The sequence below is a fragment of the Callorhinus ursinus genome, unplaced genomic scaffold (assembly GCF_003265705.2).
Source record: "Callorhinus ursinus isolate GAN/ISIS: 27379988/994484 unplaced genomic scaffold, GSC_fseal_2.0 scaffold10, whole genome shotgun sequence".
In the NCBI taxonomy this organism is placed as follows: Eukaryota; Metazoa; Chordata; class Mammalia; order Carnivora; family Otariidae; genus Callorhinus; species Callorhinus ursinus.
In genome coordinates, this window is record NW_027397072.1 from 72,435,424 (window position 1) to 72,449,556 (window position 14,133).

The following is a 14,133-nucleotide window of genomic DNA, read 5'->3' on the forward strand; positions in this document are numbered from 1 at the left end:
GTTCAGGGAGCTGATAAGACGGTCAGTCTGGGACACACTATTTCAAGTTCTTATAAGAGAACATGAACTCTGGGCAGAATCATACTACTACTTCTTCCTAAAGATATATTCAGGTACACCCTATTGCAAGAATCTCATTAAATTCAACAACTAATTATTAAGCACCTACTATGTGCAAAGCCCTAGACTGTTCTAAGGGTTGTGGGGGGGCACAAAAAGTGAATAAGACACTACCCTATCCCCAGGACCTCATATATGCAAATGAATAATTCCAGTGTGCATTAGTCTATATTAGATGCAATGATTAAAGTGTAGAGATGGTACCATGGGTACCTAGAAGAATTCACAGATTAATTCTGGCAGTGGGGATTGGAGATGAGATATGAACTGATTTCTGGATGTAGATACAGAAGAGAAGAGCAAGCAAAACAGGAAAATTTGAGCACAGAAATAGGAAGTTCACAGAACATTAGAAGACTGCTTTAGACACCATGTTTCCACATACATTTATTAAGCATCATATGTATGCTCAGAACATTGTTACTATGACAGCCATGAGAATGTGCCTCAAAGGCCTCCAGCTCTGGGGAGTTCAATGGACCAAGGACCCAACTGCCACACTCTGCAGTCCACAGATCACTCCCAGCCAATAACTGAGCAGGACATGAATTCTGAGAGGCCCATTCCTTGAGAAGATATGGACTCAGTTGATGACCAATTTTGGCTCAAGGACTCCCCAGCAGCTATGCTGAAACTTCCTGAGACTACATAGCTAAGACATTTCCATGCATCCTCCCTTCACTCACCTTCACTGATTAGAGGGTTAGATTACATCACAGCCTGACTCTTCCAGACTTACTAGCAACCTCCCCAGTTTCTTTCACATCAGCTTTTCCAAGGACCCAGACTAACCCCATTAGGTACTATGAGGAGAGAATAATATCCAGGTGATTGTTCTTCACAGTTCTTTGCATATTGAGTCATCCTTAAATACTCTACTAGGGCTATCTGTTCAAAGGAATTTAGCAAAGAAATATTTTATATAAAAAAAATTCTGGAAAAGGACAAATCACTCTGCACCTTTATGTATTTGTGTATATCAAGATTACTCAAAAAGAGATGCAGTTGGAATGAAAATATGCTGGTGGCCCAGCAGCAGACTCCATGGGGTGGTGGCTGAGTGCAGTACTGAGCTTCGGGCCTCTGGCTGGCTGCTCAGTCAAGCCTCATTGGCTTTGTGCTTTCTTGGGCAGTACACTGTGGATGTTTTCTAAGGTTCTCTGATTTTCCAGAGATTGCATGGGGTAGTGGAAAGAGGCTTTGGAACCAAGCAGGCCTTGGTTCAAATAGCAAGTGTATCACTTTCTGCATAAACTTTCTGAGCTGTTCTTCCTTCATCTGCAAAATGGGACTAGCACATGAACGTGTGTAGTTACTGGGAGGAATGGAGATAAAGTATAGAGTCCCAGGCATTCTATCATTGGGAGTTCTTGCATCTGTCAGTTTTATCCAAAAGTGGGGTTGAGTTTAGCAGTATAAAATGAAATAAAGGAGTTGAGATCACACCAAAGAGTAATTTAGGCTAAGAATCCAGTGTTCCTCTCTGTTATTGCCAACGTGAGGAAACACAGTTCAGAGAACAAAATGAAAACCATCCAACAGCCTAATTCTAGGGGTTACACTTTCAAAATTCTTCTTAACTTTGGCTGTTAGGGCCAGAACCTTCTGCAAATATTAGCATCACATCTAATAGCACAGAGCCTCTGCTCCATTCTATCTAGTCACAGCTTTGATTCAGTGGACCCAGATGTTCTCATGCCGGGTATCCCTTGGCACATAGAACCATAGGTCCTCATTCTGCTGATTCCCAGTAGATGGCAATCCCAGTTGTGTGTGTGCTAGCGTGCAACCTTTTATAAACCCCTGGAGTGGGTTGAAGATGGCTGCAAATTCTTTGACACTCCTCCCAGTAAGAGGTGGGCTCTATTTCCCCCCTCCTTGATTCTGAACTAGAACAGTGTTATTAGTCAGAGCTTTCACAGAAACAGAAGCAAGAGAGTACATATACCTATAGAGAGAAAGAGATGTGTTATTAGGAATTGGCTCACATGATGATGGAGGCTGAGAAGTCTTAATATGTACCATCTGCAAGTTGGAGGCCAGGAAAGCCAGTGGTGTCAGGTTCTATTCTGAATCCAAAGACCTGAGGACCAGGAGCACTGGTGGTGTAAGTCCCAGTCTGAAGGCAGACTAGTGTCTCAGCTCAAGTAGTTAGGCAGAGAGTGCAAATTCTCCCTTCTTCTGCCTTTTTATTTGATTCAGGACCTCAGTGGATTGATTGGTACCCATTCACATTAGGAAGAGCAGTCTGCTTTACTCAATCTACCAGTTCAAATGCCCTCATCCAGAAACACTCCCATAGGACACATCCAGCAATAATGTTTAACCAAATATCTGAGCATCCCTTGGCCCAGCCAGGTTGATAAATAATACTAACCATTAGGGTACACTGAAAGAGAAGTTGTGCTCATTCTGGGACTAGCCTTAAAGAGAATCGGCCACTTCCCCCTTGCTCTTTTGGAGCCCTGAGTAGCTGCATAAAAAGTCTGGCTGCCTTGCTGGAGAAACCATGTAGAAAGTCCCTGAGATCATGTGAAGAGGGGATGGACAAGCCAACCTTCCAGTCAGTGCCATTTCCTTTAAGGTGCCATGAATGTGAGAAAAGCCATCTTGAACCCTTCAGATCAGACCAGCTGTGGCTGAATACCATGGGCAAATCCAGGCAACTCCAGGTGGAGCAGAAGAATTACCCAACTAAGAACTGCCAAATTTCCAACCGACAAAATAGTGAAATATCATAAAATGGTTGTTGTTTCAAGCCACTAAATTTTGTAGTAGTTCACTGTACAGAAATAGATAACCCTGAGGAGAGTCTTTCCTTGGAACTTGCTTTGTATGGTGCCCAGGCAACCCTAAGGACTTGAAATGACTCAGCATCCTGAAGGCTTGATTAGACTGAGATTTCAAGGGTCTTAGAATCTGTTGCCTGTTCACCATCTCAGGGCTCAAGGTATATGTATTCAGGGATATGCCAAGGATATCTTCCTGGATATACTGGAATACTTACAGGCTCAGCCTAGAAATTGATTGGTTTCCTTCAACCCTAACACTCTTTCCTCTTGACCAGTTTTTCAATATGGAAGAACAAAGTTGTAGAGTAGAGAGAAAGAGGAAAGAATGGAGTATAGAGAAGGGAGAAAATGGGAAGAAAAGGAAGAGGAGGTTTCAGGTCGGTTGGCATCTGCTCAGGAATGAAGGAATGAAGTAAAAACCTCCAAGTGAAGAAATGGGCCAACTCTCACCTGCACTTTGGAAACTCTGCCCATTGGTTAGCTTAGCATCAACTACACCTTACAGGATGAATCAAGACCAACAGCTAATGGCTGGCCGAACTCCTGTATCCTCAGTTTCTTTTCTTTTTTTTTTTTTAAGATTTTATTTATTTATTTGAGAGAGAGAGAGAATGAGAGATAGAAAGCACGAGAGGGAAGAGGGTCAGAGGGAGAAGCAGACTCCCTGCTAAGCAGGAAGCCCGATGCGGGACTCGATCCCGGGACTCCAGGATCATGACCTGAGCCGAAGGCAGTCGCTTAACCAACTGAGCCACCCAGGCGCCCTCCTCAGTTTCTTTTCAACAACAGTTTCATTTATCCTGTCAGTCAATATGTACTTACTTAATAATCATCATCTGTGAGAGGAACTAAATATGGTACAATTTAAATGTCCTATTTCACCCATTTGTGGCTCAAAATGAGATCTTTCTTTTTCATAATCAAATCAATAAAATTCTGCACTCCCATTCCAAGGATAGGAAATCTAGTCTCCTCTCCTGGGGTTTCCTATCTGTGATACATTCCAGAAACCCATGAGTGCTTACCCAGATCGCTTCAATGAAAATTCATTTGTCTGCCAGAAGAAACCATTCTCCACCACCATTGCTGTGAGCTGCTGAAAACAGGGAGTCCCTCAAATTCTTTAGCCAAAAGAAGCACCACAGTGGCTGAGGTCCATGGTAGAAACAGTTGAGGTTAGTGTGGCTACTTTGCCACCAAAACCAGTGATCCAGTGCTAGTGCTGTGCCTCGAGGAGTCACTATTGAATCTGAAGAAGTTCACTGCCAATTTAGCAGTGGTTCCTAGAAGTTGAAGGAGGATGAGAACACTCCTCTCTCTCAATGCCTCGTCAACTTCAGGTGTGTCAGGTGTGTCAGAGACCAGGGTTCTAGATCTTTTGGGAAATATCCACATACCAAAAAGTTCTCCCTTGCTAAGGAATGCCATAGAACTTGGGTGAACAAGTCAGGAAAGGTTCCAAAGTAGCTACAAGATAGACCCCAAACTAGACCTCTTCCATGAACAATCAGATCTGTTTCCCAGAGAGGAGAGGAAGTCCCAGTCTATGCCTTCTTCATTTCTTGTCCCAGTATGACCCATTTGTCATCCCCCATGTCCTCAGTTGGGAGTCAAAAATTATCAAACAATACATTCCCGTTGCCCCTGGCCACCTCATTACAATAAAACATAGTCTCCCTCCCTTGGAGAGGTTATACATAACCAAAACTTATGTAGCAATAGAGGAGAATAATACATAGAACTTCAGAACTAGGACAGACTCCAAAAACCATATAGGTCAACCTCCCCATTATACCAGCAAGGAAGCAGAAGCCAGAGGCTTACCCCATCTGTGCAAAGCCAGGCATGGCATTTGGCAGATGAGTCCAAGTCTTCAACCCAACTCATTTCTTCAGAAGTTCATGTAACTGCCTCCCTTGGCCTCTAAACTCAACTGAAAGATACTTAAATAATTTAGGGGCTTTACTTTTTTTTTTTCCTGTGCCTAAGAAAAACGGAAACATTCCTCGTTAAGCCAAGGCAGGGTCTGACAGAGCTTGGCGCTGGAAGTGTCTTTCTAAATCTGGAAGCACCACATCTCCTTTGAAAAGTGGGAGCAACAATTTGTGCCTCTTAAATGTGAAGAAACGTATTTCTTTGTGAGAAAAAAATAACTGCAGTGAAATTGCTGAAGACAAATATTGGGCAAGGCAAAGCAAGAGATACTGAAGTTGTCAGAACATTCCGTTTATTCGTGTGCCAAAAAGGGGGAAAAATACCAGCAAATTATTTCCCATTTGCAAGTACGTTCTGTGAATTTTCCCAGAAGATGAATATATAGGAACTCATAAATTACAGGAATCGAATGCCCAAACCATTTGATAAAGAGGACAGGCTGAAATAGGGCTAAAGAGGAAAAATAATCTTTATTCACCCTGTAGCAAAATCTTCCCACCATTACCATCCAGGGTTCTACTGATGAGCTGAGTCATATACATGAGATCACTGACTCAGTTTAAAACACATACTCCTTTTATTCACATATCTGATGTGAAGATGATGTAATTTGTGAAGAAATGCCAGTAGGTCTTCATTCATTCACTTTCATTTATTAAGTGCCTACTGGATGTCAAAATTATAATAGTTTCTGAACATATAAGGAAAAATAAGATATGGGAATATCCATGCTCTCATAGTCCCAAAAAGGTAGACAGACTAATAAATAAATGAGAGCCACAAACCAAGCATTGGATGGGAGAATGTGTAAACAATGGGGTGCAAGGGGCGCTGGAGGGGAAGTTGGGGGTGGGGCTCAGACTTAAACAAAATGATGACATGCACCTAAATCTGAAGAGATTAGACTAAACTAAGTCCACACAAGTAGGATGGAAAGGAAGAGACAAATGAGAAATGAAAGACACAGATGATTAAATGACTTGGTTATCAGTTGGACGTCGGGGTCTGTGGAAGAGGAAGGCAGGAGCGACACATCCTGACCCGCACCTAGGGTGTTGAAAGCAGTCCAGGCCTGCTGGGGGTGTTGGAATCCCTCCTCAGCCTCTGAGCCACACAACGGAAGTGGCCAAGTGTCATTATCCGGAACAAGGCGCTTCATGCACACGACAAAATCCACCTCTCGCCAGCCCATGTCAGCAACTCTCGGGGATTTTGCCTTTACAATACGGGAAGCTCTGTGACCTGTTAGAACTTCATTCCCCAGAGACGAGGCTGTGCTGGTCAGTCCCCGGCTTGGCAACAGTGCCTTCTACTCCATTCTCAATCTTTGCCGTCCGAGTCTTCGTTTTTGCTCTAACACCAGATTTCTAGTCTGGATGGATGGGTAATAGTCAACCAAGTCACGAAACTCGGAGAAAGGCTGACGAATTCCAATTCTGACTTTGTGTTTGAAGTGTCCTTGGGACCAAAATTCTTCCAATCAGTGTGTGGAATTATCTTTTACTTACTGAGAATTTAGTGCACAGCCTTGCCAGCCACTTTGATTTCTGGTTGTTGGTTTGGTTTTTAGCTGAGTATCTTGGTGTTTTGCTGTTCTTTCTCTCTTTTCTTTTACTTTACTGGAGCATCTTGAGAAACAGTATGCCCTCCTGACTGAAGGATTAACTTTTTGACTGGAATACACAAGTCTGGTCCAGCACCAGACATGCTGTATTCTCATTTGGAATCGTTTCGTGTTGTGTGTTCCCTGTACCATATTTGTACATTTGTGTGCACATTGTCTTGCATTTGTTTTCTTTTTTTAAATGCGCTTTTCCCTGACATAGCTCAAGAAACAGCTGCACATCTATGATTAACTGAAATGGGGTAGGACTGATTATTAAAGGAGTAAATCCTAGAATTAGGTCTGTTCACTGGAATGGGGAACAGGAAGGCAAGTCATATGCTAAGAGTCTCAATCCAGCTACACATGTCAGTTTGGTCTGCGGGCACAGCAAGAGCAGAACAGACAGGAGTGGGCCCGGTCGACATTAGCACCACACGATGTAACGTGTATTGGGGCGGTTCATGCCCGAGCCCTTTGGGGAGATGATGACATTGCTCCTGATGAGGAAAAATCAGAGGCTTGGACTGCAGATACAAGCAGAGTCCAAAGCAATACTGAGGCACAGAGGAAATGGTGCCAGCATCTGGTTATCAGAGCTGGGCTCAGGCAGGAAGCAGACCAGCAGTCAGGATGAGCCTAAAGCTCCATGGAGCCTCAAGTCCAGAAGCTGGGTTGGGAGGTTCCGGGGAGCAGTAGAGAAGACAGGCGTGTGGGGAGAGAAGTGCGGCATCGAGGGAGGGGTGACCAGTTGAGCCTCACATCTCCCATCTGGACTGAGACAAGCCCCCTTGAGGGCAAGGACCGTTCTGCTCCTCTGGCCTCCAACTGGAGTGTTTAATGGGTGCTTCTTAGGTACAAATACAATGGAGCTGAACTAAAGGGCCGTCTTCAGTTAATTACTAGAATCCCATGGGAACAGACAGCCTCCTGGATGTAATGAACTGCAAGACATAGATGGTCCACAGAAAAGGAGTATTTGCATTGAGTAACAACCTGATTGTGCAGATGACTGTGATTGACAGAAATATCCTCAGAGGCCCTGACAAAGGACACTGCGAATTACACAGATCACACAAACGGAGACCTGGCAATCTTCCCGTCTTCAGAGAGGCTTCCTTGGCCTCAGTGCCCAAGAACAGCCCTGCTGTCCATGCTGTGATGCTACCAGCTTGTCTGGTTCTGGAGACTCTAGTTTAGGACATGCCTGCCCACCAGGCACAAGTGAACCTAACAACCGGGGGCGCATTCCTGAGTGCTTACTGGAAAGGTGAAGGGGAGGTCAGTTTCCCAGGATCAGTCCCCAGGTGCACCATTCCTAAAGGGCCCACTTTAGGGATTCCTGCACGGGTTCAGCACGGCAACCCCCAGAAGGGTCCCCTCCACACCATCAGCACACTAAATTGGGCGGGGTTGGGAATCTGTAGGTAGATTCTAGACGTTAGGTCACCAACACCTGCCAGAAAAAAATAACATGCCTGTGGAACACCCAGAAGAGGTGCATTCCTCCTGCTCAGGTCAGGGTCAGCACCAGCTACCCAGATAGATGCAGGGGACCTGTGCACAAAAGTTGTATTTCTTCTGGACAGATGTGAAGATAAACAGATCCTGCCTGAAGCAAAATTGTGAAACTGAGAAGTCAGTGAAATTTGCCTTGGGTGTCTCCCACCTCTTCTTTCTCCTTCGGTGACCAAACATTCCCTCCCCTCCCTGGTCCTTCCTGGTTCTGGGTGCCTTTATGAAGTTTTAAAAAAAAAAAAGGATCTGATAACATAATTATACTTAACTATCTCCTTCACATTGCTGTGGTAACTGCCCCAGGTATTTGCATTTTAAAACCTTTTATTATAGAATGAAATGGCTTTGTAGGTCTTTCCTGCAAGGGATTTTTAAGAAATATTAAGCAGGTAGAGGTTTGTGTTTGTTTTTGTTTTAGAGCAGGGTAGTTTTTCCTGGTTTCCAAAATTACACTGCACTCTGTCAAAGGCTGGCTGGCCCCAAATGTCAATAATTGACTGCAAGTTTGCCTTAGATGCATCAGGTGGGAAGTAACTTCAGAGGGTACATTATGGCCTTCTTCTCCCCTCCTCCAACCCTTACCCCATACACTCCCATTCTCTGCTAAAGAGAACACCCAACATTGTAAACCTCTATGAATTACTAAAATATTTTTTGTACATGTTATCTCATTTAATCCTCACAAGAGTCCTATGAGATAAGGATTGTAATTATCCTAATTAAAACAGTAATTCCACTTACCGCTTCCTCTAGAAACACCATTTCCTTAGCTCAGGCGCTGCACCCTCCAGGCTTTCCTCCTCTGCCCATCTCTGTTCCTCCCTCGGGACCTTTGCAGGCTCCATTTCTCCCTGCTCCTTAAATGCGAGGGTTCCCTGGACTTTTGCTACACTCTTGCCCTGACCATCGCACTCCTTCAGGAAGATACTGCAGCGTGCTTTCTAGACCCTCACAGCTGCCTTTGGAGCCCAACTCTCTCTGAACTCCAAGCCTTTCCAACACTTCTGCTTTATATCTCACCAGTGCCTAAAACTCTGTATGTCGAAAGCAGAATGCAAAGTCTGCCCCCCCCCCACCCATCACCCCCCATCACCACCAAAACACTGACCTTTGGACAGTGTTCATTGAGTCCCGTCTCCAGCCCATAGTCATCAGCTAAGTCCTGTTTATTACTCTCCTAATGGTCTCTCACTTCCACTGCTACCATCGCCTCCCCACTTAGGTTCCTGTAGTGCTCCCCCAAAAGGGCCCCTTACATCCACTTTGTCCCTCTTTAACTCATTTTCCAGGTTTTGTACAATTCTCATCAAGCCACACCTCTACTTAAACAGTCCGTAGTTGAAATGGGAGAAGGTATTTGCAAATGACATATCTGATAAAGGGTTAGTATCCAAAATATGCAAAGAACTTATACAACTCAACACCCAAAAGACAAATAATCCAACTTAAAAATGGGCAGAAGAGGGGCACCTAGCTGGCTCAGTCAGTTAAGTGTCTGCCTTTGGCTCAGGGCATTATCCCAGGGATCATGAGCAGGGAGCCTGCTTCTCCCTCTCCCTCTGCCATCCCCCCCGCTTGTGCTCTCTGGCTCTCTCTCTCTCTGTCGAATAAATAAATAAAATCTTTTTTAAAGATGGACAAAAAATATGAACAGACATTTCTCCAAAGAAGACATCCAGATGGCCAAGAGACACATAAAAAAATGCTCAACATCACTCGTCATCAGGGAAATGCAAATCAAAACCACAATGAGATATCACCTCAGAATGGCTAAAACAAAAAACACAAGAAACAACGAGAGTTGGTGAGGATGTGGAGAAAGAGGAACCTGCATGTACTGTTGTTGGGAATGCAAACTGGGGTAGCAACTGTGGAAAACAGTATGGAGGTTCCTCAAAAAATTAAAAATAGAACTATCCTATGATCCAGTAATTCTACTACTGGGTATTTATCCAAAGAGTACAAAAACACTAACTCAAAAGGATATATGAACCCTTATACTTATTGCAGCATTATTTACAATAGCCAAATTACGGAAGCAACCGAACTGTCCATTGATAGATGGATAAAAAGATGTGGTATACACACACACACACAGGAATATTATTCAGCCATAAAAAGAATGAAATCTTGCCATTTGCAACAACATGGATGGAGCTAGAGAGTATAATGCTAAGTGAAATAAGTCAATCAGAGAAAGACAAATACCATATGATTTCAGCCATAAGTGGAATTTAAGAAACAAAACAAATGAACAAAGGAAAAAAAAAGAGAGACAAACCAAGAAACAGACTCTTAACTATAGAGAACAAACTGATGGTTACTAGAGGGGAGGTGGGTAGGAGGATGGGGGTAGTAGGGGGTGGGAATTAAAGAGCACACTTATCATGATGAGCACTGAATAATGTACAGAATTGTTGAATCACCATATTGTGCACCTGAAACTAATATAACACTGTATGTTAACTATACTGGAATTAAAATAAAAAACTTTAAAAATGAATCCATGATTAAATGACCTGCTCCAAGTTATTGGTGGAATATTAAAAAGTCAGTAGTTGACCTGACCATTGTTGGGGACCTTAGGTATGGGTCCCTATCCTTAATATTGTCTCTGAAACTCAGAGAAGTATGGTCTCTAGCCAGCTTTCCAGTCTCATCTCTCCGCACTGTCTCCTTCACCATCAATACTCCTGCCCCTCTGACTTTCTTTTGTCTCCTTAGAAGTTCAAGGGTCTTAGTACCTCACAGCCTTTGCATTATCTGTTCCTGTCACCTGGGTAAACTCTTTTTTTTAAAGACTTTATTTATTTACTTTGAGAGAGAAATAGAGAGAGAGAGTGAGCACACATGAGTGCAGGGAGGGGCAGAGGGAGAGGGAGAAGCAGACTCCTCCCTGACCAGGGAGCCCTATGCGGGGCTCGATCCCAGGGTCCTGGGATCATCACCTGAGCCAAAGGGAGATGCTTAACTGACTGAGCCACCCAGGTGACCCTCACCTGCCTAACTCTTAATCATCCTCCAAATTTCAACTTAAAATGTCCCTTCCCCAAGGAGGTCTTTTTTATTCCTTAGATAAGGCTAAATCTCCTTGGGGTGTGCTCTGATGGACATAACTCCCATGACAATTGAAATGACTTATTTAATGTCTATTTGATTAACCAGACTAAGCACCACAAAAGTGAATTTTTTTCAGCACCCTGTCCCCACTATCTAGTGCACTGTATAACATGATTAATACTAAAAAAAAATTATTGGCTCGAATTAAATGACTTTTCCAAGCCAGTTTAGAAATGTCAAAGTGAAGACTTGAAACCCAATCTATCTGACCGCAAAGACCCATTTTCTCTTACCTTTTTTCCCTCACTGTGCATCCTTCTCCTCTCACCAATTCTTAGATGCCCTAGAATAGTGGTCATGTGATCATCCCTTTGTGGAGGTAAATCTCATTCTCTGGGTTCAGAATCTGCTACTTCAGTCTTGCAAGTATCCCAGGTATGTGAAGACCAGGGAACAGCTGCCCAGGGACCCTGCTAATGTGGTAGGTATGTGTTGGTTTCAAAATATGTCCACAAATTCTTAAAATTATATATGTCCACAAATTCTCTAATACTTCTCTTTTGAAGAAATGGAGCTTCATTCCACTCCCCTTGGGTGTAGACTGGACTTAGTAACTCATGTCTAACAAATAATTTTGGCAGAAGTGACTGTTTATAAGTTCTGAGACTAGGTCTTAAAAGACATTGGATCACTTGCTCTTGGATCATTCACTCTGGGGGAAGTAAACTGCCATGTCTTGGAGACAATCAAGTATCCCCGTGGAGAATTCCATGTGGTGAGAAATCATAGCCTCTTTCCAACAGCCAGCAAGGAACTGAGGCCTCTGCCAACTGGGCTGTGTAAGGGTGCCATCTTGGAATATCAGATCTTCCAGCCCACTCAGCCTTCAGATGACTGCAATCATGGCCAACATCTTCACTGCAATCTCATGAAACCCTCTGAACTATAACTACTCAGCTAGGCTGCTCTCAAATTTCCAACTCACAGAAACAATGAGATAATGTTTGTTATTTTCAGCTGGTACATTAGGGGATCATTTGTTACACAGCAATAAATAACAAATACTGAGTAAAACGGAGCACAATGGTAGGATCAGAGCAAATAAGCAAACCATAGAGGCAATTCTTTGGAATGAGGGAAAGACCAGTTATGTGTGGGAAGTCTTTTTCTTTTCATGGGTGTGATTATGTTATGTTACATATAACAATGCTGCAGTGGGAGGTAGGGTACTAGGGTAGAAGGGAGCCTCAGAACCCTGCTAGGCAGTGAAATAGAAGTGGGTATCCAAACGTGAGCCCCAGACAACCTGAGGCTGGTAACACAAGAGAAGAGACAGGAACCATGAGTCCAATGGCAAATGCAGCATCCATAACCAAGCACTGAACTACAGAAGGATATCTAAAAGTAGGAGCCAAGATACCAAACTGCTATAGAATCAGTGGCATGTCTGAAGTCACAACAAAAACAAAGGGAGTAGAAACGAAGATTCTGTTGTGGGTCTTCTGCTTCAGCTGGCTGAGTTCCCACACACTCTCTATATAGACGTTTCTGCTCCTAAAGCACCTTGCAGTGGATGAGGTTGGGCCCCACCTCATCCCTTTTACCAATTAAGTGTTGACTGATAACTCTTGAAGCTGCCTGCTCTCTGGAGAACTGCCCTGAGCCAAATGCTTTGCACCCATCCATCACCCTACCAACAGACCTCAGCCAGTGACTAAATGGCATGAGGGTACAAAGAGCCAGGGCCCTTGCCTTGAGATGGAGCTAACTGGTGCAATTTATGCTCTAGAGCTTTTCCAGGGGATCAGATTGAAGCTAGCATCCAGTTGAGACCACATTCTCCCCTTACCCTAACCTGCTTCCCTCACTCCTCTTTCCTAAGAGTACTGCAACAAATCACTTGAACAAGAATCCCCATTTCAGGATCTGCTTCTAGGGAACCAATCTACAATACCCCTTAAAGACATCTAGTACTTTCTGGTGTGTGTGTGTGTGTGTGTGTGTGTGTGTGTGTGTGTGTGTGTTGGACTGAATGTTTGTGTCCCCCCAAAATTCGTATGTTGAAATCCTAATCTCCAGTATGATGGTATTTGGAGTTGGGGCATTTGAGAGGGAATTAGGTGTCAATGAGGTCATGAGGCTAGAGCTCTCATAATGGGATTGGTATCCTTATAAGAAGAGAAAGAGACCAGAGTCCTCTTTCTCTCCACAGTGTGATGACACAGCAAGAAGGCAGCCATCTGCAAACCAGGAAGAGAGATCTCAACAGACACCAAATCTGCCGCACCTTCATGTTGGACTTCCCAGCCTCCAGCCTGTGAGAAATAAATGTTTGCTTCTTAAGCCACCTGGTCTATGGTATTTTGTTATAGCAGCTCAAGTTGACCAAGACAGTGTGTATTAGTATGATTGCGGGGATGATGAAAGAGTACCTAAAATCGGAGAAAACAATACAAATTTTCCTGCTTGAGGAGTCCATGAACCAACAGAACAAGAAAGCAAAACCTAGCAATTTGGTTAAATGGTTTAAAAGAGATATCAATGAGTAATTTATCTAAACATTTATCGATTGTAATGAATTTGTACTATATCAACCTGGCTAAGCTAGAACAACTTTGTCCAGAATCTCCTTCTCTGGATGGTCCAAACAAAAAATGTACACAAGATTTAGAAGGCAGAAATGAAAAGGAGTACTCTCTGAAAGTTGTGGTTGGATGCAATGAGAGATGTTAGAAGTGCTGATGTGTTCTAGATAAGCCTGGCTCTTCCAACTAGGTGCCTAGCTCTTCCTTCCAGCTGCTGGCACTGCTGACCAACAGCAACCCCAGGCCTGCCCTCAAATGCAAATGGAAAGGCAATAGCTTACCATAGATTTCTCCACCAGCTCTTCACAGACCCACTCCAGCAGCTGATGTGCCTGGCTTCTCAAATCCCCCAGCAGGACGTAACTTGTCCCATCATTCCAATGTGTCAGGAGGGTTGGTTAGCAATTTTCTCTCATCCTCTAACTCTGTATTTTAGGCTTTACTTCTCCAAATTTCTCCCTAATTGTGAGAGGTCTTATTGCTATAATAGTCCTAATTTCCATAATATTCAAGGTGGTCT

At 43.6% G+C, this 14,133-nt stretch overlaps 1 long non-coding RNA gene across 1 annotated transcript in view; it reads left to right on the forward strand.

Moving 5' to 3' along the window:
* The window catches only part of LOC141373522 (uncharacterized), a 188,206-nt gene extending 174,860 nt beyond the window's left edge, over positions 1 to 13,346 (forward strand). Inside the window, exon 4 of the long non-coding RNA XR_012379586.1 lies at positions 13,241 to 13,346. This is a non-coding gene — a long non-coding RNA (uncharacterized lncRNA). The remainder of the gene's footprint in view (positions 1 to 13,240) is intronic.
* Positions 13,347 to 14,133: the final 787 nt, after the last annotated feature.